General features: G+C 45.3%; 1 protein-coding gene across 1 annotated transcript in view; it reads left to right on the forward strand.

Annotated features, from left to right (window-relative positions):
* Positions 1 to 281: 281 nt before the first annotated feature.
* Positions 282 to 26,127, forward strand: part of LOC143334600 (adhesion G protein-coupled receptor L1-like) — a 93,174-nt gene continuing 67,328 nt past the window's right edge. Inside the window, exon 1 of the mRNA XM_076753454.1 lies at positions 282 to 1,007. The gene's annotated coding sequence lies outside the window, so the exon portion shown is untranslated. The remainder of the gene's footprint in view (positions 1,008 to 26,127) is intronic.

Genomic DNA, 26,127 nt, shown 5'->3' on the forward strand with positions numbered 1-26,127 from the left:
TTTGAAACCACGTGGTGAAGCAACTTTAAAAAAAAAAAAAAAAAAGAAGGTGCTAGTATTATACAGAGGAAGCAATTTAACTAGTGGGCGGGCAGCAGCGGCACATTTTCCCAGCCTAAAGTCAGGGTTGGTTATAAAAACTGTCCTGACGCTGACTTTGTGCCACCAAACTGTATGTGAAAGGCAATGATGAATGCGCTAGGTTGTAATAGGCCTGATGCAGAACTGCAGTGGTCGAAAACACCGTGTGAATGGTCCTGATGAGAGTGTGCGCTGCCTGCCGACGAAGAAGGAAACTATAGACGAGTGATCCGCTCGGTGCGTCAGGACGCACGAGATAACCGCAGATGGCCTGTGTAGACTATCCTAATTCCAACGGCTGATTTCATACCGTAGAGCTCTTTCTTCCTTCCTTTCTTTCTTTCTTTTAGACCGCGAAGAGTCGACAGTTTAAAAATAGAAGCGTCCTGCGAACAGACACACATCAGACATCCAAGAGTCAGATTTCTCTTACGCAGACGTTTTGCGACGGTGGCACATTTGCTCACATGCTCACCATCAAACCAGCGAGGGACGGACGACACGATAACAACTTGACTTTTGTGAGAAATCCACCTCAGTTTCACATTTCCGTCACGTTGTAGTAACTCGCGTGTCATTGTTGTTTTCAAGCAGGGCAATGATGTCGTCGCTGCTGTTTATTTTGATGCCCACACGGGCGCATTTTCGTGAGAATCTGCTCTGTCCGTGAGGATTTTCTCCCGCTGCCTGTGTCACATTTTTTAGGAGGGTGGATTTTTCCCCTCTCTCGTTTTTCGTCGGTTTGTCTTTAAGATAGCAGGCTATTAATTTTTAATTCTTATGCATCCGCACGAAGACGGGACCAGAGAGGAGAAAACGAGTAATAACCAGAGGGGGAGAGAAGGCGAAGGAGGCAAGTGAGGAGGGAAGCGAGAATGAATGAGAGACACTGAGCAATTAAGGAAAAGGAGATTGGAGGAATCAAGGTAGGACCGAAGCACAGTTTTCATGTTGTATGTTCTTAATACATGTGATACCAGTGCGACAGTAATAGCATGTGATGTGCACCATCCAGGCTTCCAGTGTCAGGCTGCGAGAGGTGTTCAGGCGTGTAAGCAGATTTATTTATTGATATTTCATGCTTTGACAGATACGGAGTTCGTGTTTACGGTGCGTCAACAGCAGTCGCTTCGTATTTAAAATGCGTGCCGGATGCTCTAAATTAGTCGAATTTGAGAGTCCCGTTTGTGGGCCTATGCATTGCACCGTGGCCTGCACAGTAATAGATTTTGGCAATTTTAATTAATAGATACAGTCTGGAAGCAAATGAGTGTTTGCTTGTCCAATTAAAGGAAATTTCCAGTTCGGCAAATGACAGATGACACTGGAAAAAGCAAGGCAGACTATAAGGCTGGTAAATAGCCAATGTACGTGATGAAATAATTCTTTCCTGGACGTTCTCGTTTGGTATCACCCTTAGCAGAAAAAGTAGAGAAGGAAAAGAGATGTCCTGGGATGCTGACGATGTGATTTTAGCCAGCATCCCTCTCACTGTTTCCTCTTTTATGTGAGCAAGTTCCGTCCAAGAGAGGAAGAATTTAAGTACCTCATTGACTATTAGAGGAATAAATGCATCAGAGCGAAGTGTACAGCCTCAAAGTGAACTACGCTGCCCAATCCCCCATGTCCCAGACTACACCATTAATCCTGTACCTCCTCAAATCATTACCTATAGGCCAGCTGCTCTCAGAGGGGTCTGGGAAGCCCCAGGAGTCCTTGAGGAATGTTCCAGGGGTCCCCCCAAAAAACGAGATATGCTTTAATTTCCCTCAGATTTAACTTATCTGAAATCCCAATTAGAGAATGCATATGGCCATCGTGGTAGGCTGAAGATTGAATAATACATTTCTCAACTCGGTGCAGCATAAAACAACAGCGGGAAAGATTCACCCATATATCCAAATTTGATCAAATGTGACCCCGTAATGTTGAGGGGTTCATATGATGAAAGCTGAATCTCCCTTATATTGTTATGCTGAACTAATTCCCAATTTAATAATAAAACATCTAATAAAAAGGCATCAGCAGCCTGCATTGTAGTTATGATGGAAGAAATTAAACCTTTTGTCTTTGTGTTTTATTATGATAAAATTGAACCTGAGGAGGCAGACAAGTAAGACCCTGAAAACAGTTATTTTCTGCTGGTAAGCCTTTTCCTCATTTCACTGGGGTGCATTGTGTTTGTCCTGCCAATTCTGGGGGAAAAATTGGCATGTCTACTATTCTGAAGGGGCTGAATGAAATTCAAATTCTTCAGGTGGTAAAACAGCAATATTGCAACTGTCTGATTGCGTTATCTGGGCGTTCAAGAAGCCAGACTTGGAATTGGTTTACTGCCAAACACTCTCCCCGGGAAGACAGAAGGATTTATTTCCCCCTTGTCTGTGTGTCACATCACCATCAGAAAAATTATTCTCGGCTTTCAATGGGTGAATAATAGTCATACGTTAGCATGGCATTAATGATCGTCAGACTTTTAATAAGTCACTAATCATAATTAGATTTATTTCAGCGAGAGTTAAGCATTTTGGGAAGCTTTGCCACACCGTGGTCAGGATTCAACGACTATATTATTCTGTTGAAGGCACTAGTTGTGAGGGAAATATGGTATACAGCGCGTGCCTGGCGGTCTTTGTGCAGAATAACCAAATTATTCTGATTTATCAAATGCATTAGTTTTAATAAAATGTGTGTTAGGTGCTCACGTGTGCACAAGACAAATGCATAGTCTCATGCTTTTCATATAGAGTGTATATGCATGCGCGCATGTGCACACACACAGATTATTTTAATGTAGAAGGATAACAGTGCTCTGTCCTCAAAGTGAATACTCTTACGTTTCCTTTGCATCTTTGTTACTCCCTCCTTTCTGCAATATGTATGTACCCCCTGTAGCTCTTTGACATGGCTGACTAAATGAATATGTTAATAGAAAACAAGCAGAGAGATACAGCACTGATATGAATTTCAGAAAATGACCTATGATGTTTCACACCCTCGGGACAGCTAATGTATTGCATCTGCTGGTTCAAAGAATAATGTGCGAATAACATTCAGCGGATTTTAAGATGTTGAAAGCTTTTGGTATCATGACAACTGTCTACAGTGCCTCCGTTTCCCCAGCGTGGCTATTAATTGCCGTCAGGGACACAAATCAAATGGTACATGTCAATAAAAGATTGTTGATTCTGACACTGCGTGGAGATTTGTCCTTAACTTGTGAAGGACGCTGGTCGTTTTAATACATAGGATGGTGTGAAATGAAAAGGAGTGAGGCTTTTAGTGGTAACACATTATTCTACAGTTGACAATGGGCTTTGGGGTAACAAATAACATCAATCAGAAGGCAGGGAAAAACAGACTTCATGCTGTGCCATGTCTGTAAGAATTCACCAAATCCACAATTCAATCATATTTTCTATTTTGAGATTTAAATTTTATTCAGTCGTCTATTTTGTCCAGCGTCTCCACAGATGATTAAACTCAAGTGTAGGTTTTGCTGAAATTCTTACGCACAACAATTTTAGCACACTATGTAAAAGTGACAGTGAGTGAAGAGAAACCTGCATATGTTTAGCGACAACAACATGGCTCAAAAGATGTGGCCATTTGACTTTTTTCCATCGTGTTTCTTTTTGTGTTTGTTTGGCGGGAAGACTCTGACGAGTACATAAAGGTTTGCCGTCGTCAACTCTGACACAGTGAAAGCATCGATCCTGTGTCTATGTTTAATAGTAGATTTCAAATCATTTTCAAATTTTGATGCAAAGTTCAAATTGTTGCACCCCCCATACATTTAGCAATATCCAAATACTGGCTGATGCGGTCTTAACACACACACACACACACACACACACACACACACACACACACGTTTGACACACATTTAAATGCACATGTGCTGCCACTGTAAATTTGTTCAACCTGCAGGAGGAATGATTGGAGAATTTTCAGCGGCAGTGCACTGGCACGGCAGTATATTATGATGACAAATGTAATCTCATCATTGCATTTTGATGATGAAAGGCTGATATGATATCCGATTAGAACTGCAAGCCTTGCAAGCTAGTCTGCCGAGCCCCGGCATCTCATGGTCCACTGTACAGTTGAATTTATTTGTATAATCATGTTCGTGGTCCATATTTATTTATTATAATTCGGTAGATTATTTGCAAGATCGAACGGTTACTTGATGTTGATTTTTGACTTTTTTTTTCTTTCCAAAATGTCATTTTGACATCGCACTCGAAATCATTTGATAACTGCGCTACTAGTTTCGACCTTTACTGCAACAATTTTGGAACGGCGTTTGGCACCCCATCATTACATATTTGCTGACATTTGCGACAAAATGGATATGTATTGGTTGATACTATTATCAGAGGGGGCTGAAGATTCAAAACGTCTGGTTTTAGTGGGTGATCAGTGAGCTCTCTTTAACCTGAACCATCTCATTGAGTTGGAGGTATCCAGTGATGGATGTGGCAGTGCTAGGATGCATGCATTTTTTATAGTGTCTCATGAGGTGCTGCTGTGTGCTTACGTACCTCTTGTGCATAGGTAAAGGGTAATCTTTTATGCCCTTTTCAGTTATGTCGAAATGCGCTGTCTCTGTAGGGCAGTTTTTCACTGGACTGACCTAGAAACTGTTTGTTGTGCCAGGTAGCTTTTCCTCACTGCTTCCCTTCATAGGCTGCACTGTTTACCTGGCAGTGGCAGCTCTGTGGTTGTCACCAGCCTGATAAGACTTGTCTTGACAGGAAAGCCATTATGATTATAATGACAGTTATTGTGGTTCAGTGTTTTACCACTGCCGGCAAAACACACTGGAAATGGTTTTAAACAGCTGTTGTTGGACTAATTATTGCAATCAAAAATACCCTATTATGTTTTGTAAGGCTGTTCATAATGTGTTGGCTGTTTTCCCCTTAAATACTAGATTATATTTTGGGAGCATGAGCATATAATAATGGACTGGAAAGAGAGGGACGAGGAGAGGACAAGAGAGGGAAAGAAAATAGAACAGGGCCAAGAGCACAGAGTGCAGTACCAGAGGGGGACAGGTACATAATCGGCAACAAGCATAAATTGTCTTTGCTTAGGTGCCGAGGTGCAAAAATGATGGGCAGTGTGCGTCCATTTTGAAGCTTGTGGCCTTTGTGCTGTGGAGCTCTCTGTGAATGTAGCCATGCAGCAGCCTGTGACTGCAGGCTTCCAGCTCTGTGGTATCTGCTACATCTGGAGAGAGACTGAAGGTGTGGGCTTTGAGAAGCCAATCTTATAGGAACCTTACCACACACTAATTCAATTCAGTTGTTCGCCGCCTTGAGCACGTGTAGGCGCCGGCATGGCGAAAATGAACAGGAGCAACAAGAGCACACGAACACAAAAAAATCGATGAGGACTCTTTTTCATAAATGGAGTGGGTGTTAAATTAGCTGGATGGGCCCATGTAGCAACACATTGGATTGAGTGCCTGGTGTATTTGGGTTGTGTCTATCGACTGAGAGACGACTTGGTGTACAACAGTGAAAAGACTCAGTGATGCTCAATCAATGTGACCAATCAGCCTCACCAGCAATTCATTCGGGTTTACACAGATTTGTCGGGGGGAAGGGGCCTCTGAATTGGTGTTTAAAAAGCGTCATTGCAGTTTCAACGACCGCATTCTAAGTGCTGTTCGTAATGGTCGGCTTTGATTGGCCTTTTGAGCCCGTCTGATTTTCCTATTCATGTTGTTAAAAGAAACTTCAAACACCGGTTATCAGCTCTGTGTTTCTGAGTTTTCATTTCTAACATGTATTGGTTGGTATTGTAATTGGTTTTCAAAGGCCTGTGCCAAGATACAATTTTGAAGGCATTTGAGAATAATGATCCCAAATCAATATAATCTTGCGCAGGTTGTCTGGCATTTTAGGAAATCAGTTATGGCAGCTCCTGCCAAAGGTCTATAATGGCAATGGTGCGCTTAACGCAGTGAGATCTGATCCTGATCTTCCTGCACCTGTGGCAAACCAATCAGAGAAATGTATGAATGCTGATAATGCCAGTCGAGATACAGAACGCAAACATAAACACATGTTCAGAAGCATCGGCAAACAAGAACAACTTTATTTGTACAGGATGTCTTCATTGAAGATATCTTTTGACTCTAATTGAGAGCTGAATTTACACAAAAACGGAGAAATCTTAAAACAAAGAGAATCTTAGAAAAGAAGCCTCAGACACACAAAGAGGAAGACGGAGACAGCGTCCATTTGGCCATCTCACTTAAAGCCTTGTCCTCAGGTAATTGGAGGAGCTTTCCACGTCCAATCTGTCCATCTGAAAAGAGGAGGAGCACACAGATGAGAGGAAACAGGGATCAATTGACCTAATAGCTTGTCCAATCAATCCTTATGTTTTTCTGATAGCTAGACGGAGGGTGCAGACCAGCGTAGTGGATGAGCCCCTTTAATTGGCTTGGCCAAAGCGGGCAGAGCGGGAGACTGAGTGGTAATGGCAGGAGTAGTCACCACTTCCCCTCACACCTGGCGCTCTCACTCTACCAGCGTCAATACTGACACCTTTGTCCTCATTACCGTCAGCTTAGTGCCATGTACAGACCCTTCATCTGCCGCTGCGAGACTTCAGTGTTCCTTCATTACACCTCTGTTTACACGATCCACTTCTCGCTTTCTGCCGCTGACCCCTTACACTCAATGACTAATACAGGACTTTCTCAACATCGCCTAAGCTATCAATGTGTTCGGTCAGGCAGCAGAATTAGGAGAGACGTGTATACAAACAGGTGCTTGTGTGTATATGTTTCTGCCTGTCTGGCCCTTACAAGCTGTGATGTTCACCTGAGACTCACCTGAGTCATTCCACGGAGGACGGCTCTGGTGGATTTGTATTTGTGTCAGCGGTACTCCCCTTGGAGTATATGGTGTTGGACTGGTGTGAGCATGTTTGTGTGTCTCTCTGTGTGTGCGTGTCCATGCTGTGAGCTGTGAGAAGAGGCAAAAGCAAGAAACAACACGGGACTTAAGAAGCTGTTTGTTTTCCTGTCTGCCAAGATGGGAGTTGGAGGGAAGCAGGCAGAGAAAAAGGAGAGGAGGTAGGGGAGGTGGGGGAGGGGAGGGGAGATGGAGCTCGTAGACAGAGGTGTGAAAGGGCACGTATATTCATAAACAGCTGCAAAAACACCCAGAGCATAATACATACAGTAGGCAGATGCCAGATGAGACAGAAAGAGGGGAGGCGCACCATGATGGAAAAAAGTCCATAAACACCTAGAGCAATGAACTTCAGGGGAGAGAGAGAGAGAGCAGGGCATCCGGAGTGGATTAATTAAGGATTATAATTATGTTGGGACTATGCATGTCTCACCTGAGACTGGCCTGTGCCGCTCCTCTCCAATCTTCATGCCCTCTGCTCCTCTGCACATATGGACACAAACCACAGGAAAATACTACACACACTTGCGGTATCATTGGCCCACCTCTCTGACACCGTGCAGAGGAGCGAACGCAATGAACGCAACAGTTTAATAAAGCCAATGCAACACTGATCTTATAATGTTCATGTATAATGGCTAATCTAATGTGTGCACTGCAAATTGTCAGTACAGTAAGACTTACCTTGAGATACGACAATTTTCTATTTAAACCTGGATTTTTTTCAGCCATTAGGGGGCAGTGGAACATGCTGTAAATACAACATGACATATTATTACCTTATTAAGCTGATATGGTGAATGTGTTTCTGCCCAACTGAGGAATAGAAGTCCAATATTCCCTCTCTTTTAGCTCTATTTTTGGTCTCCATCAACTGCTGAGGGAAATATCTGGGTATTAAGCAAAATGCTCCAATTATGTTCATTAGCTTGTCACCAACTTTTTCTGTCTATTGTTTGGTGCTTAGCAGGTAGCATGCAGCGGGTATATCAGAGCTTTTTCACATAAGAAGGTGTCTGCTCTGACTAGACATGGGGTTGATGAGAGAGGTGAGACCAAACTGAAACAATAAAGTTGTGGGCTGCAAAACCAAAACAATGAGCTGGAAGACGTTCAAAGCTGCTTGGAGCTGAAGGGAACTGCAGAGTCAAGTGATAATTCTCTGTGGGTTTGTCGTTATGAGCGACAGCTTTCATATTACACTTGATGTGAGCCGCTGTTGATAAAACCATTTATTAGAGCAGCTTGAAAGGAGACTTTTTTAAAAGTGAATCCTTTATTGACAGAGGAAATTCAACTGTTCTGCCTATTTTCAAGACTATTTTAACTACAATATCCAGTCTTCACTGCAGATGTTACATTGTAGAATCAGTGGCAGAGGACCCTTAGCCCTAAATGTTTTATCACAGGTTACGTCATATAGATATTTTTGTCCATATACACTAGAATATCAGTATCATGCACATAGTCTCTGACCTATGTTACCTTCCAGTACAAGTGAGAAAACAAGATGGCAGAACGATTTCTCGGTTGTCTGATTTTGGGGACATCTTCCACCTCCCTTGGAGTTCGAGTTTCTATTTATAGGCAGTACAGGAATATTTTATGTCAGAGTTTCTCCTTACGTTACAAAGATAGGATTGAGGTTGTGATGTCCCATGCCTTTAGGGGGATACAGCCCCGTGTTTTCTAGTGAAGCTGCACAACAGTCAACAACTGGCACCCAGGTGCGGATTTAACAGTATCAATGTGATGCTGCTAAAAATGACTGTGCACTCTCAGCAAACCTTATGTGTTTATGTGAAGACTTTTGTTTGTTTCTAAAAACTACAGTGCAGTACAGCAATTTTTAGCAACTAAGTGCTTTGCTACTTTCATTGGAAACTGGGACAAAAAACGGGCAACGTTGAATGAAGAGTAGTCGAAGTGATGCGCTCTATAAAAGGCTATAGGTGGATGGTATTTCTATTAAAATGCACTGGCCTGTCTGTCAGGATACGAGCGCGGTTGTAATCCAATAATGATTACGATCACACCACTTGTCCTGCCATCGTATAGTGCTATTAGGGCATGAGCCTGAACCACACGTCATACGTCACCTGACCACAAAAGACGCTAGCCAGACCGCAGCTTAACCTCTGGTCACCTCACAGCTCCAAGATGGCACAAAAAACACACACAAACATACAGCATAAACTGACCACCAAACACACACACACACACACACACACACACACACACACACACACACACACACACACACACACACACACACACACACACACAGGCACTTCCTCTGCAGCCACAGACATGAGGCGTTTAGGGAACAGAATGTAAAAGGATTTAATTGAGTCTTTGATCATTATAGAATTACCATGTGCCTTCTTGGCACCCTGGTTATTGTTTCATGGATTAATCGTTTTCATTCCACAAATTGTGGAATCCACACAGCAAATCAGTGTGCTGCCTGCTTGACATAGATATGCAGTTGGAGCAAGGGAATTTTAATGTGTTCTTGCCCTCCAATTGGCTTTAGCCGTCCATGCGACTTGATTTATTTGAAAGATTGGTTTTATTGATTTACTGAATTAATGTGGTGCCAGTTTAATCAGTGTGCCATGGAACTATGCAGAATTTGACATCTCTGTGAACTCAGATGAATTGAGTGTACAATATTGATCTGGTTATCCACAGTATTTATTCAGCTATTTGTCTAAGAGCTGATTAATTCAGTGTGTACGAAATAATGTAGGTACTTGTTTATGAGGCTGTGCGAGTGTTTTGTTTGTGTCTCTTCCCCTCTCGCTGTATATTTGCATAACTGGTAATTGCATCTGTTATGGACTGCAGGTTTCACTCGTTTATTGGAATAGCAGCATTTACAATTTATACCTTTCTCTTTTCTGTACATGCAAAAGCGTGCTGCTGCTGTATGTTACAAAATGGCACATCACATGCCAGCTCAGCACATGCACGTTCAGAATTAATGTACTTGGAAACATGGCTGCACACACAAATGCACACAATCGCACAAACGTACAGTATAGACATGAGTATATGAGTACTATGCTTGGATGTGTGCAGCATGTGAGGTAATATGTAATATGCATTGTAATTACGGACTAAATATATCAGGCTGGAGCAGTGTTCAGCACCGGTGTGGTGATTGAGCAGTATCTGTCAAATAGAGCCAGAGGAGGGAGAGTACTTCTCCAATTAGAGCTAACTCAGGATGGATATGGATGCTTTCTGACAGCTGTCTCATCCGATTCGGCTGCAGTGGAAGAAGAACATTTGTTTGGAGATGTTTGTTTAGGCTCATTATGGATAAAAGCACAAGCTTCACACGTCTCTTTCCTCCTACTCCATGCGTAGTGGAGGACCACCTATGTTGATACAATATACAGAAGAAAATCTCAGCTGTCAATTGGCTGCCCACACTCATTGAGGTAGTTCTATTCACAAGACATTGTGCAGGCCCAGCTGTAATCCCACACGGGGTGAAAAACAATTGACTGGATTAGGGAGATCATCAGCAAAGAAAATGAAATTCTGAGGCTTGGCATGTAAGTCTGCAGCAGCATCCTAAAACTGTGTGCTATTGTATATACTCTCGTAGATCCTGAAAGCTATTGTAGACACTTGGAGAAAAATCCAGCCAGAGCAGTGGTAGCTTGTTACTGGAGGGTAAGATCAGCCATGTAATGAAATACAGCAGAAATTTAAAGTCCTACTCCATGTGATTATTTAATCATATGACATGGACTGCGGCTCAGGTCATAATTAGCATACAAGTTCAAACAAATGCAAAGGGAAGCACTCAGTATTCTGCTGGCATTTCTGCTGTGCTTTATATGACACTGCATATACTGTATGTAGACCTAAGATATTCACAGGCAAGGAGGATCGAGAGGCACTTCTATTTTCTAAGAAATGTGCCTGAAATTCCTCGCCTGTATTTAAAAACGTGGAGAAAAACTAACCTTAACTACTAGGCAAGATTAATATTTTCCTTTATACCACTGAAGTACTTTATACTCAGAGAGGTTACATGAATGTCAGTAACTTTATTCTAACCAAATTAAGGCAGTGCTCAAATTATTGGAGGTGTCATGTAAACATGTTAATTGGATCATCTTAGTTGAATTAAAGCCAAAATTGAAGAAAGGATAACTCAATTGTTTGACCGCAAAATCAATCTTAGCTGTACACTGCCACAAACCTCCATTCGGATTTCTGTTGGTGTTTTGATTCTGTGCAAAGCGGTGTTTCTGTGCAAACAGCAGCATGGCCAGCGGTGGAAAACAAAGGACAACAAAGCAAAGCACATTTTTTGGGGGGGCCACAGCAAAGTGGCTTTCATATTATAACTACCTGTGCAAGTGACTGAGTCTGTGTTACAGGCTTCTGTTCTTCATCACAACAAAACATAGATACATAGCCCCTCAGTTTCCTTTGTGCTGGTTAAAAGATGTTTTGCTCGGCTTCTTCGCATCAAACAGATCATGTAAACAATGGCTGCCGAGCAAATCGAGTCGCTGCAAACCATAATCGCACACTCGCCTTGAGGTGGTCATTCGCAGTAAATGGGTTATAGTGTGTATTTAAATGAACTGTTTCACACAGATCTACTACTTTTGGTGTCTGCAAAGCTGCCAGACTGCATATTAAACCTCCTCTTTCTGTAAACCTGGTTGTTTGTTCTCTATAGTAACACCGACAAAGTATCTGTGTTAACCTCCTTTTCTGTGCTCTTTCTGTTGCCCTCTGAACAATTTGCTCTGCCCTCACAGACCCTATTTGTCAACTAGTCTAAATAATTACAGTGCTTCAGCCCACATACATACCTGTTTGCTCACCGACCATTTGCAGTTTGCAGACCTAAATGTCTGTGTGCTCACTGGTTCTCCTAATATGTGCCTGTTTACACTCTGTTGCCCCTGCACCCTGCTCTTACATGCACCTGTGTGGACTCCCCTTCCTCTGCAAGTGTACTAATGTTTGCCCTACACTCACCTTCTCTCCTGCTCATGCCCCCCTCTCACTCACCTTCTGATGGTAGCAGATATGGATGGAAATACAAATGACCTCTGATGAACCCAGATATTGAGCTGTTTTAAAGCTGGAGGCTTTAGACAATATCCCCTCCTTGCTCCAACGTGGTGGAGAAGGAGGGGCCGGGGTTTCTCACTACATCAGGGTTTTATGGAATTTATGACCCCCGTCCCCAGCAGCTATCTCTTCCTCTACTGGCACTTCTCCCACTGGCTTGAAATTAGCAGGCGAGGAAAACAAACAAATTACAAGGAAACAAACACAACAGCTAATAAGCATGTAGTGACATGAAGAGAATTGCTTCAGCAGGATGCAGGCTGAGAGAGGGAGAGGAAAGGAAAGGGTAGGGTATAATCGTCTCTCCCCCTCCCCTGTCTTCTCTTTCTGCATTTCCCTCTAATTTCCTCGTGCCCCGCTGTCCCCTCCACCCTCTGTGTCTCGCCAGTGGGGCTCTCGGAGGAGATCATCTCCGAGCATGGGCAGTGTGAGACAGATGGGCGGATGATGGATCTGACGTGATAGACAGCGGGATGATGGATGGCTGGCTGGCTGATAGGGGATTAATGCAGTGCTGAGGCCACTGCAGCACAGCCGATGGCTTAGTGATAGATAGATAAAACTGACGAGCAGATAAACAAGAGACCGCTAATCCACGCCCCCCTTGATGGACAGAAAATCAAAGTGAGGGAAATGAACCACCGACGGAGAGGTGGACCTTGATATTGCCATCGCAGGGTATAGTGCTTCCATGGAAGGGAATGTAAGTGGACGCAAGGTGAGATGAGGTAGGGGGCTCAGGTTTGAGGAGGAACATCGTGTTGTAGTACTGCGTAGGCATGGGTCAGAGATAGCACATGTCGAGTTGGGCTTGGTGCTGGATATATTGGACAAGGGCGGGAGTTTTGGTGATATGGCATGGCGGGTGACGGCGAGGGCTGGTGATATTCTATTTCGAGTGATGGCGAGCAGTTTGACTGCGGAGGAGAGATTGGGCATAGCAGCAAATTGGCCATAGTGGGATGTGATGGGATGATTAGACAGCAGCGTGTGGTGTTTGGGGATTGAAGATAAGAGTGACTGTTGTGTCTGTTTTTTTAATGCACTTCCCTCAGTGCCACAGCTTAACCTTCTGTGTAATGTACGAAAATAAAGGTTTTGAGTCTCTATGTTTATGCAGTTCTGCCAACTGGCGAGTTGGAAAGGCCTGTCGTGATGAGAGAAAGAGGAAAAAAAAAAGAGCGAGGGGAGTGGAGGACATGCCCAGGGAGAGTTCCTCTGAAAATAGGGAGCAAGCTGCCTATCCCTGCATTATTAGCGAGTGCTAAGCTTTGTCTCTGTTCACCGTTTCAGGGGACCCCAGGGGTTCTGGCATCGATCTGGTGTGCTCAGAATGCACTCCGGTGTCACCTATTTAAACACAGTGAGCCGCTAGCCAACAGAGACAAGCCTTTATTTATCAAGCCTCTGATTTTGGCTGCACGGATGACAACCTGATTAGCACTTAAAGGAGCTCTTAAATCTTTTATTGGAATGGGTGGAGGCAATCTATACACAGAGGGAGACAGCATTCTTAGCCAGAGAGAGTTATGGAGGATGAACAGAGAGGCGAGGTGAGGGACTGTGTCATCGAGGGGGTTAACGAAGGGGAGGCACAGACTGGATGTGCAGTGTGTGACAGCAAGACAGGAAGAGAAAGAGGGAGAAAGTGTGTGACTGGGAACAATGGGTGAGAAGTTGAAGTGGAGAGTGGGTGAGAGCATGTGACTGAGGAGTGATGGAAGGGATCGGGGGGACCAGATGAGAGCGCAAGTGGCTGGGACCATGAGCGAATGCTGAATGAGTGGGTGAGAATATTGTGATCAAGTGAAGGCCCGAGCAAATGAACAAATTGCTGAACAAACATGTGGGTGATGACTGTGTGTTCGTACAGATTGCGTGGGTGTTGGTGCGTGTGTGCGCGTGCGGGCGCGGGCAAGTGAATGAGTGAGGCATGATGGAAGAGACTAAGTGAGCGAGTAATGGGGGTTAGTGATGGGTGTGTTGACAGAAAGTGTCAGCTTTAACCACACTGACCCGCGAATACAGGCTGCATGCACAAGTGGCTGAATTTGAGTGCCAGCTTGGACGTGAACTGACTGTAAAATTGGATGTGAATTTTGAGTTGGATGTGAAATGAATGCAAATTTTAAAAGTAGGCGGATAGTGTTTGCGCATCTATCCCTATGTGTCAGTCTCCTGACGTCTCTTTATCATTTTAGATGAGCCCATGGGATGAGTGTCTCTCCCGTCTCTTTGGCACGTAAATGTAGCTGCTTTTGAACACCTAATTTCTTGTTCTGTGTAATTATAGCAAGTGGGATTACTGTGTGCTTTGTTTTTCAGGGATGGTCCTCCGTCCTTGCTTTTCGTCATCATTAGGGGACCAAAAATAAGGTTTATATTTTTAGTTCAGATTTAACTCCATTAAATAATAATCCCGACCTTGTTGGCACGCCGTAACTGGGAACCATTTTGTTTCATGTAATAGATGAGCGTATTTGCTCTCGTAGGGAGAGGAACACTAAACGATGCCAGTGCTCGATTAGAGAGGAGCTGTTACTAGAGAGCAGCAAGATAATTTATTCTTGCTCTCTTTCCCTCGGGATGCCAACGGCCGATTCACTTTCAACGCAAGAAGTGTGTGTATACGTTTGTTTATGTGTGCAACACTGGCGGTGTGTTGATGTAGGGACATTTGGGACAAGGCTATTGCCTGTCCTGCATCCTGTGCTACACTCAAATCCTTCCCCCCTCTAACCTCTGTCAGTAACGGCAGCGGTGAAACAATACTGCCCGTGAAATGTCAGGAGAATTACCATGGCATAAATGCACACACATACTGTCCCCTCTTCTGTCCCAGCCTTTCATGTGTCTCCCTCACCTCCTTGCCTGGCATGCCTCTGTCTCATGCTCTCTCCACCACCCTTGGCTGCAGCATGCTTGTCTGACCCTGTCGTAGTCTTCTTCAGTACCTGTCTCTTGGTGATCAAGCTCCATTATTTATGCTGTATCGCCTTTCACCATCAGTTCCCGCAATGGAACAATTGAGACGGATTTCCTTGACTGTCACAATAGCAGTGAGACTCAGCAGAGGTTGGAAATGGGATTAGCCTTAAATGGAATTTAATTTTCACCGTTGTTGTCTCCGAAGCCTGCCTACCGCCCAGACACCATGACGCGCTTTGGTAGTGCTTTCACAGTTGTGTGTTGTGTTTGTGTGTGTGTGAGAGAGATTACTGCTGTGATGCACAATGGCAAGTGTAGCATTTGTAACGTGACGCACATGTGCTACAGTTTTTTTTTCAGCACATTACTGCAATTGCACAGCAGTTTCGCTCAGTTTTATTCAAGACTTACACTGACAATTTACAGTTAGGACTGTAAGTGGTCAATGCCTGAGTTCATGATACAGCAGAGAAAGATTTTTTTTTTTTCCTATTTTGTTTGATGGAAAAATGCACAAGAGCAGCACAATCTTCCATAACCAACAATAAAAAACTTTGCTCCCAAAAAAAACTAAAAACAATTTGACATGAGTCAATCAATTTCTCCAACGTCAGCCACAGCAGCTGGCACTTCTTTGACGTGAAACATATAAGCAAATGAACGAGTAAATAGATCAATGAATAAGTGCTGTCGAAGTGCGAATCAATGTTTATGGATCGGCATCCAAAGACCTTCTGTGCTGCAGATGAAATAAACGTGTGTGTGTGTGTGTGTGTGTGTGTGTGTGTGTGTGTGTGTGTGTGTGTGTGTGTGTGTGTGCGTGTGTGTGCGTGTGTGTGCGTGTGTGTGTCAGTAAGACGGCAGTGGGATCAAGGTTTGGAGGCTGCTGTGATGCTTTGAATCCATCTTCAACTCTATAGGTGTGCTAGTATATGTATCATGTGTTCGTCCTTGGGAGTTGAGGGGTGTGTGCCAGTGTGTGTGTGTGTGTGTGTGTGTGTGTGTGTGTGTGTGTGTGTGTGTGTGTGTGTGTATGGCAGCGGTGGCTATTGTGTCTGATAAATTCTGTTTGGGGTTTTTCTGACTTCCCTGCTCCTTTTCTCCTTGCGCTTAACACAAACATGATCAATACTTGAATTAATGTGTAAGTAAAGAGTCAAAACATGTCGCACTGGCCTTGGCACAGGCTGCTGCCCTGCCTCCACTCCAACAGCCTCCAACCCAGCTGGGCTGAGGGAAGTCAGAGAGGAGCGAAGAGAAAGAAAGAGCAACAGAGCGTGAGGAGGAGAAGAAATAAGTGTTCATTTATAATGAACACATTATGGGGGTGAATTGGAATGCATTCAGCTTTTTGAATCTGTCTTTTTTCGCCGCTGTATTAATTTTAGTAATTATTAGTCAAGAGGTAATTATGTCTTGCTGCATGGGTGATGCCTCTTGTCAAGGAAGGCAGCAGTGTGGTGAATGATGTGTGCGCTCAAGTGTTGGGGTTGTATGTAGTGTTAAGTATAAAGAGCAGCGGCTGCAGAATGGCTAGACAGGCCACAGGTGTAGGTGTTGGCTCAGGGGAGGGTGTGTGAGTCTGTGTGTGTCTGTTTGTGAGAGAGAGTCAGTGTTTTTGGGTTGTGTTTGCGTGCAAGTGACAGGGTGTGAGGCTCAAGAGGCAGAACGGTGATTTGTTGGTATTGTATTCCTGTAATCTGCTCAGATCAGATCAACCAGAGCCAATAATGCAACACTGAGCCAAATACCACACTGCTCTTTCTTCATCTCTCACTTCTCTCTCAGTCTCTCTGTGCCCCCCCCTCCCCACCACCACCACCCTCTCTCTGCCTTTTCCCTTTTCACTGCAGTGGGAGCCAGCTTTGCTGCAGAGGGAAGGATGGAGTAAAGATGGAGAGAGAAAGAGAAAGACGGACTAGAAAGAGTCAGGAAGATGGATGTTGAGAAATGGAGATAGGACTGAGGAAGAGACTCAAAGAACAGGGGAGGAGATGGAAGGTGGATGGGATTGAACAGTAAACGATTACTGCTCTGCTTGTGTGTGCTCCTGGTAGAGCCTGATACCGAATCAAACAGTGCTCTTTCTCTCTATTGACACACACACACAGAGACACAAACAGACGCACAGACACACACACTGGCCACAAGCATTTGAGTTTGTTTTTGGCCAGTGCTGGGTGGTGCTTGGCAGAGGAAATTAAGCCTAACAACCGTGGCATCTGTCTCAGCAGCAGGAGAGTCCCGCCTCCCCACCCACACATGACCTGCCCTGCTTTCATTCACTGAGCCGCCTGCTGTCAGCCTCAGGATGGGCCGCTGCCTCCGCCACCGCCCGCCACCCCCCTCCATCCCGGCCTCTCTGCACTGCCAACCACTCTGTGCCCGCGCCCATGTTTCCCCCCTCAAGCAACAACCAGGAGCCTAGCGATATGGCTGCTTCAAATATTCATAACAGCCACGCTGCAACACAGAGCAGAGAGCTCTGTGTTGCTGCCTCTCCATTTTGAGAGGCAATTCTCCTGCCGTGGCTGCTGTTAGCCGGAACACGGTTTCTGTGCTCCGAGTCAACTACTCTGTGGTCAGTGTGTATTAACAGTGCGTACTGTAAGTATTAAGCAGTGCTTCCAATCTTCAGTGTGGCCTCCCAACTGGTTGTGCATGGAGCTAAATATAAACAGTCATCCTTTCTCTTTACCGCCATCCTCCATCCACTTCCAACCCTCCCCCTCACCCAGGGCTGCTGAGCACAACCACCAGCCCACTAAAGGGGTCGTGCTGCTTTACACTACACTAAAACTCAACCAGAGCCGGGGAAGAGCAAACTAGCACACATGCAAAAGAGACCCCAATGCTATACATAGACAGGCACAGGCAAACCACAGGCACTAGCACTGGGCCAGTGCGTGATACTTGCAAGAAGACTGTTATGCACAGAAATGTATGTGGACTTCTCTGCACACACAAACATGCATGCCCACGGAGTGATGTGAGAGGTGGCTTCCGGGGAGAGACGTTCCACCATGTGTCTCCCAGGAAGCCACAGGCTGGATAAACATCCATGTGGAGCAGCAGCAGCAGCAGATGCCTCAGTCTCCTTCTAATGCCCACTTCTCCCTTCCTATTCACTCTTATCCCCTCATGTCCTACCACCTACTCACTCCCTACATCTCACATCCTTCTCTCTTGCTCTCCTTTCTGCCTCCTTTAATGAAGTCTACCCCCCGCTCGCTTTACCCCTCCCTCTCAATCTCCCTTTCATTGATCTACCTCCCCTTCCTTTACTCACTCCTTATGTTGTCTCCAGTTCTCTTTTACTCTCCATCTCTGGCCCTCTTTCTTTTATTCTCCTTCTCTTCTCATCATGCAGGCCGCCTGCTAGCCCTGGGTCCAGCTGCTTATCCTCTGTATTCGCTCGTTGTATCTCCAGATTATTTCTCTGGAGGGAATCCTGTGTGTGCTCTCCACCATACTGTGTTATCTAGCTCATCAAGTGGGTTGGAGTGGATTGGGATGGGTGGGGGTTGAGGCTGGATGCTCTGGCTCGTGGCAAACAGGTGGCCCATAGGGATGAGGCACTAACAGCGATAAGTATGAAGGCATGGGAGGATGGTGGCATTTCTCTAGAAACCTTTTTTGAATTGACATGGTTTCTAAACAACAAACCCTTATTTTTTCAGGCATGCCATCAATATCATGAAGTTGTGAAGCCACACAGTGGGCCCACCAACTGTTAGTGAGTTACAAGATGGATGGGATGGCTGCTGGAACTAATGTGGCAGCTGAATCTCAAGGCATGAGCTTGAATAATGTGTGGCTTGGCAGTGAAAGGGAAAATTTGCAACATTTTATGTGGATGTCCAATCAGTGTTGATGCTTAATGTAGTCAACTGAAGCAATACATTCCTCAGTGAATGGTATATTGGCTGAGAAAGTTATCCTGCTTGCAGAGTCGTGCTGGCAGTGCCTACATGTACCAGGATGCAATCCACGCGAGCTTCTGACACCCACGCCCAGTGAGCAAGCTAGCTGCTGGTGTTAATCAAAGTTACTGTACATAACGTTGCCAGGCAAATTAATTCCTGCAGTTGGACCATTTCTTTTTCACACCAGGTTGGAAAATTCACTTTTTAAAATGTGAACATCTACCAGCCACTGACACACTGACTGCTAAAATGTCAGCAGCTGGTTAGCTAATGCTAACTGAACTAGAGCTGCAGTGTAATGTTACACAAAATGCAGCATGGAAAAACAGTTACTGACATTCAGCGTACGGCTCTCGTTATTTTGTAGTCTTCAAATGAGGCTGAATGTTCACACAGTTTCTCTTGACTGTTCCTCAGTCCTCCTCTTCGGCTACAACACTTGTCTAACATCACCCCAGCCTGTGGGAGCACCACCATAGTCTATAGCGTTCACATTGTAGGCCAAAACATAGCATGACAAAGTACCCACTTAGTTTTCATCATGCCCTCTGCGCCATGCCGGTCTTGGTTGTCTTTTCCAGTTAATTTTGAGATTCTATAGAAGGTCTCCAGCACATCTTTGTCCAAGTTAGTAAAACTTTCAGGCATAGCAACGCACACACACACACAGGCTCATGGGGTTTGCATCTGCATCCAACCAAAAACTGCCCACGCTGAAATTCATTGCAGTAGCAGAGTGATTCAGTTTTTGTTGCCATCGGAGGGCAATATGAGCAATAGCACCATCAGTCCCTGTTTGCTCTCGGCAGCTCAGGTTCTGGATAGTCCACTCCAGTCATATCCTCTTGCACGGCTAATGTAGCTGCAGCCTCGGCCTCTCTCCTGTGCATTTCCTCAGCTATATATTCTCAAATAAATCCTGAATATCCGTCAGACAAAACACTGTTGAATGTGTCCTTGCTCATAACATCCACTGCATTGATATTTTGGGGTGCCGTTTTGACTACTGGTAGTTTACGAGCACAGAGCGACAGCATGCCTCCTGGCTACCCAGAGGCGGAGACTAGAAATCCAAGCTGAAATAGCCTGCAGTTCTTCCTTGACATCAGCTGCAGGTCAAATGACCGCCCTGGTGCTGGAAGAACAACAGATTTTGCAGCAGGAGAACACAGCTTTCTCTGTCATTTTAGCCAACATTGAGGAAGTTATTGCTCCAACTGACAACATTTGCCATGAGCACTGATTGGACATTGGCATAAAGCATGTCAACTTTCCCTATGAGTTCTAGAGCTTGCCTTTATGTGATTATCTTGGTGTGTAAGATTTAGCGGTATGTATCGGTGAGGTTGCAGCCAGCTGAATACCTCTTGCCTCACCCTCCCCTTCCAAGTGTGTAGGAGAACCTGTGGTGTGGTCACAAAACCTGTGAAAACTGCTAAAAGCCTCTCTAGAGCCAGGTTGGTTTGTCCATTCTGGGCTACTGTAGCAACATAGGAGTGCAACATTTTGGACTCCATGGAAGAGGACTTGCGTCCTCTGTAGATATAGAGAGCTCATTCTAAGGTAACGAAAACACTATTCTTATTTTCAGATGATTATCCACTAATGAGAACATACTTATGAATATTATTATCCATTTCTGCCATATTCTGCCAGTAGAGTCCCCTAAATCTAACACACTGGACCTTTAACTACATTGGGGCACCTGCAAATTGGCACTGATAATTGTTGGTTGACTGGCTTTTAACAGCTGGGCCACTGTTTAATGTCCCTGTCAGGGAGGGGTTATCATGTAACCTGTTTCTCCTGTCTCCTGTCCTCGCACCTGCTAAATGGCAAGCCATCTTCCTAAGAGAGAGGGAGAGAGAGCATGAAAAAGAGAGCGGTGCAGCACAGAGCCCTTATTAAAGCTGTCCTCCAAGGCTGCCCTCTGACTGATTCCCCCTGTAAATCTCCCCTTTAATTGGAGAGGGCACAAGAAGAGAGGTGCTGCCTCAATCACAAATGTATTCTGTGTCTCTAAGGATGGATTGGAGAGGGAGAGAGAGAGACAGGGAGAGAGACCAACAGATAGGCAGACCGAGAGGTCCTCCGAATGTGTGGGTGGAGACCAAACAAAAGTCAGAGATATAAACACAATGAGGGTTTGAGAAGTGAGATGACATATTTATATTCGCCTGGGAAGTGGGAGGCGGGAGGTGAGAAGATGAAAACGTAGCACAGTAATGGAGAGAGACGGGCAGAGAGGTGCGCCAAGGGTGATGCAAGGATAGAAGGAGAAGGACAATGGGCGAGGAAGAGAAAGTAATGGAGGGAGACAAATAGAAATGGCTGGCAGTGAAAGAAAAGGAAGGGTGTGTGTGTGTGCGTGTGTGTGTGTGTGTGCGTGTGCGTGTTCGTGTGTGTTTGAAAGAAAAAGAGAGAGGTAGAGGAGAGACAGGCTGATTTCACCAGAGTTGCAGCCTGAGTGTCCTCCCTTAATGGGGTTGCCATGACAACACTGTATAAGAGAGTCAAGCTCCAGCAGAGTGTGTGGTATGTGGATGTGTGTGTGCGTGTGTGTGTGTGTGTATGAATGTGTGCATGTGCGTGCTCTGCTCCTCAAGTGATTGATTGTCTATGAGACAATATACAGTATGATACTGTAACACAAGTGCACCTTGGGCAGTTTTTGTAAAAATGTGGGCGGAAGTTTATTTCCTTTCACTGTTTGCTTGGTCGTATGTCCTTGTATGAATGACGAAGGCAGGGATGGTGAGAGGGAGAAGAAAAGGAGCAGCATCTCTGTCTGTGTCATTGCCCTTCCTGCTCGAGCCAAGTGGGTGTGCAGTATCTGATGCTCACCGGCCGTGTCCCTTGTACCACTGGCAGCCATATTGAATGAGGTTAGGTGATGTCATGCCGGTCAGGTGACGTTGTTTGGAGGGCCCAGCTGTCACGGAGCAGAGGCAGTCCCACAGGAGCACCAATCTGTCATCATTATATTAATGACACGCATAGCACTGCTAGCAATGTCATCTCTTGTGTGTGCCAAAGCTAACGAGCAGCGCCCTAATTGTAAAATTAATTGAAAAACATTTTGATTAAAGACCACCCTCCACAATCCGGACCTCCTCCATCTTCATCAGCTCCCCTTTCACTCTGTGTTGGCATCGTTCTGTCCCCCTGGTTCTGTCCTTTTGAGTTTTCTTTCAGGCCCAGCAGCTCCCACATTCACACACTATTCTCACTTTCTTTTCTCCGTCTCCTCCCGCTTTTGCATCTCTGACCTTCTAACATTTCCATCTATGCTCTGTTTCTCCTTCAGCCTTTTCTAACCCACCAACACGCTCCCTAGCCCATCATTTTCTCCTCCCCTCAACATACTCTTTTTCTACTATCTGTCATTCTCGTCTTTCGTTAGGCAAATTACAACTCTTTTATGTGCTCGATCTCCCTCCTCATCCCTCCCTCCCTCCCCTCCTCTTTGTCTTTTCCCATCAGGCTCCCCTCTGCGCTGCTGTCTCTCTTGTCTTTTCTCCTCACGTCTCCATTACTGTCTGTTTTACGCCCTCAGTATGTCTGTGTATGTGTTTGTATGCGGTGGTGGAGCTGTAAGGAGAATGGAGTTGGTAAGATGGTCGTCCTTATCCAGCTTGGTTGCTTTACTGCACCCACACTCCCCCTCAGCCCTTTGTGACCTCAGAGACCGGTCAGTCTCCTGTCTCTGACTCTCATTCACTCACTTTCTCCTTCCCTTCTCTCCAGCAAAGCTCCAGAGCCAGAGGAAAAGAAGGAGAAGTGATATGGCTAATGTACATCTCCGCTGGTCTTTTCTTCTCTTGCTTCCACCTCTCATCCCACCTCACCTTCTGCTGCTCTCACTTTCCATCTCTCCCCTGTGTGGACTGTAGTCCAGTTTATCATTCTGCTACAGACTCCACAGCAAGATTTCTGTCTTTTGTGCAATCATGCATGTGCGCACACACATCTGTGTGTGATTTCTTGCACGTCATGATCTAATTAAGTAAATGACACATTGTAGCTCCCTCTGTGTGCCTGAAATGCAAGGTGAGAGGGAGTAAGAATACATATAGGCCGGGATAATGGGAGCACCAGGGCACATTAATGTCTCTCGTTGCAAAAATGATACAGACGAGGAGCAGACATTGATCATCGGTGAATGATCAATAATGGGTCATATCGATTGGAGCAACAGTTTGTCACCATGCAGCTCGATGTCCCCGCAGGACATCAGGCTCCCAGAGGAGGGTGTTACTGTCTCGCCACAGGCTCCTGTGTTCATTTATTCAAGAGGAAACATGGGCACAAACAAATGCCACTCTGATAAATGTTTGTTTTGTGTATAATTAGGTAAACATAGCTCTTAGTCAATAAGAAAGTGGATTCATGAATTACATCTTCCTTTGTGAATAATATGCTCTAAACAGGGGCATTGAACAGCATGGGAGTATCCCGAAATTCTTCATATTAGTCTTAATAGCTGAGCTGAGAGAGAGAACGAACGCATGAGGGGAAAATACACAAAATAACATCAGCTCCTACAAGGGAGTCTTGAGCCTGGCCTCCGTTTCGTAAGTCCTGTTCGCCCTTTTTACAGGACCCAGGCTGTTTCTGAGAATAGCTGGCAGCGAAAGAAAAGACAGCAAAGTGACTGTAACACCGGGTGGAGTGTTGCCATAGAAACACAGCGTCACAGCTCCTGAGCACATAGCACATTCGGTGCCATCCTCCACATCGTGATTCCCACATCCAAGGATGGAGCGGGAACAGGTGTAATCAACAGCTTTCTTAAATATTAGAGGGGAGGGCTGAATGAGCGTTTCGCCCCAGGAGGGATGGTTTCTCTCTGAATTTAGAGTGAATTTTGTACAATTGTAATGACGACCTTGGGGAAGGAGCATGAGAGGTCTGAAGCTTCGTTAGCATGCACTGAAATGCAAAGCAAGGTGGCGTAGATGGAGGTACAGTTGTAAAACAAATTGTAGTTACCATCTCTAACCTGAAACTGCCAGCATATAGCTATTACAAATCAAAGACTGTTCCAAGTGCTTATTCCTCTGCAGACGCCTTCCCTTTTCCTCTTTCGTCTTTCATAGTCAAGACAAAAAGAGGAGATGGCAATGTTGGACAAGATGTTGAATGTGTCTGTGTGGGGCTGGCCCAAAGGCAGATCACCAAACAGCTGTGTGTTAGTGCCAGTGAGTAGACATTTGGTCCACTCGACCCGTAACGCTGGCACACAGGGTGGGGAATGGTGTCCAAGTCCTCCTCTCAAATCCTCAGTCCATCCGTCCATCCCCTCTCATTGTCCCCGGGGCAGCAGGCGGCCCCAGCTAAATACTGATCTGCCTGAACGGGCACAGGTGCAGCAGGGGGCCTGTCCCACTGCCAAATGTTGTGCTTCTGTTTCCTTTGGGCTTATGAGAGGGATGTGCAGCGCTCTCTTTCGCTTCTGGAGGGATTGAAAAAGCTGCAGATGCAAGTGTTTGATCAGCCTGCTGATACAACAGGAAACAGGGGAGAGGGAGACTGAAGTGCATAAAGAAAATAGAAGATATTGAACCAACAGAGAAGGAAAATTCTGATGAGGATTTTGCAGGACTGAAAGAAGTGACAGCAGTGATGCGTCTGTTTCAAAAGTGTTGCACAGCTCTGGGACTCACCAGAAATGGAGTGGAGGTCTGGTTGTATGGATGGACACTGCAGTGTGCCTGCAGCTGTCCTCAGGGAACTGTGTTTGGTGCAGATGTGTGTGCCAGGGGTATCTTTAGAGAGGCGTGCTGCAGGCATCCCTTCGGGAATGCAGGAAGGGGAGAGAATAGAGGAGTGCTCTGGTTTCATGTCTCAATCAGGAAGGCTTCAGGAGTGCCTCTCAAGGCTCAAGTAGAAGCTAACGTCCATTTGTAGTGTATTTAAAAGAGAATGCCTGCACTTAAGGGCTACTTATTGCTTCACGTAGCTGAACAGAGAGTGAGCAAAAGTAGATACATGCATACAGTAAAAGCCTCGGGATACCCAGAGACTGACACATAGCACAGCAAACCTCTCTCTCACTCCCTCTCCCTTTGAATGCCCTTGCTTTCTCATTCGCTTTATGTCTCCCAGGACAGTGCTCAGAAATGTTGAAATGGGGCCTAACCCACGAAGCAAAGAGGGAGAGTCGTTTAAGCTAAGTTAAACAAGGGCACTTAGATTTTAAAGGGCCATAATCTTCAAAAAGGGGCGCTTTAAAATCAATTGACAAGACATATAAAAGGTAAAGACAGATTGAGAGGAGGAAAGTGTAGTTGTTGGCAGTTAAGTGACTTATTTTTATGAATGAGCATGTTTAATTGAATGTCATTGATACTTGTTCTGTACGTGCGTTTTTGCTTATGTGCACGTGTCCACGTCGGCAAGTATGGGCACATGTCTCCGTGTGTGTGTGTTTGAGGGTGTGTGTGTGTGTGTGTGTTGGGCAGCGCAGGTGGGCTGGATCAGTATCCAGAGCAGCACTGAGCCAGTGATTCAGCCTGCGCAGTTTGGGCCAGAATCCAATCAGGGCAGCCATCTGGTGACCAATCAGGGCCCTGCCTGTGATGTCACAGCGACAGAGCTCTGGGTTCCATGGGAGCTGGGAGGGGTAAATGCCATGAATCACATTGGACCTCTGTGCTGGTAACGTTGGCTAGTTGGGCCGCAGAGCAGACTATGAGTCCTTAGCCATGTGTGCGTCAGTGGATTGGATGATGAGGCGTGAGGGGGCGAACTGTGCCGTTGACCTGGATGCAGGGTCACTGAAACCAGGCTGTTGTCATTTGTGTGCCTGTAAATGTGGGAAGTGTTTTGTTTGCGCTTCTTCCCTCACAAGCAGGAATTGTTGGCCTGCACACAAGCTCCCTTTTTATTCATTGCCGAGCAGTCTAGTACACATATCTTTGCTTTCAGTGTGTTTACTGTTGATGACTTGTGGAGAAAATTGGCATTTCTGTCTTTGTTTCGCTTTGCAGATGATGCCAGTGACACTGGAGCCCACATAATTAGGGCAATGTACTCTATCTGGTGTGATTGACAGCTCTCTTAATTCTAATGTGATTAATATTTCAAGGCTCTCTTCCGTGTGAATGTCTCTATAATTTTAAACAGTCTCAAAGAGCACA

The sequence above is a fragment of the Chaetodon auriga genome, chromosome 16 (genome assembly GCF_051107435.1).
Source record: "Chaetodon auriga isolate fChaAug3 chromosome 16, fChaAug3.hap1, whole genome shotgun sequence".
Classification (NCBI taxonomy): Eukaryota; Metazoa; Chordata; class Actinopteri; order Chaetodontiformes; family Chaetodontidae; genus Chaetodon; species Chaetodon auriga.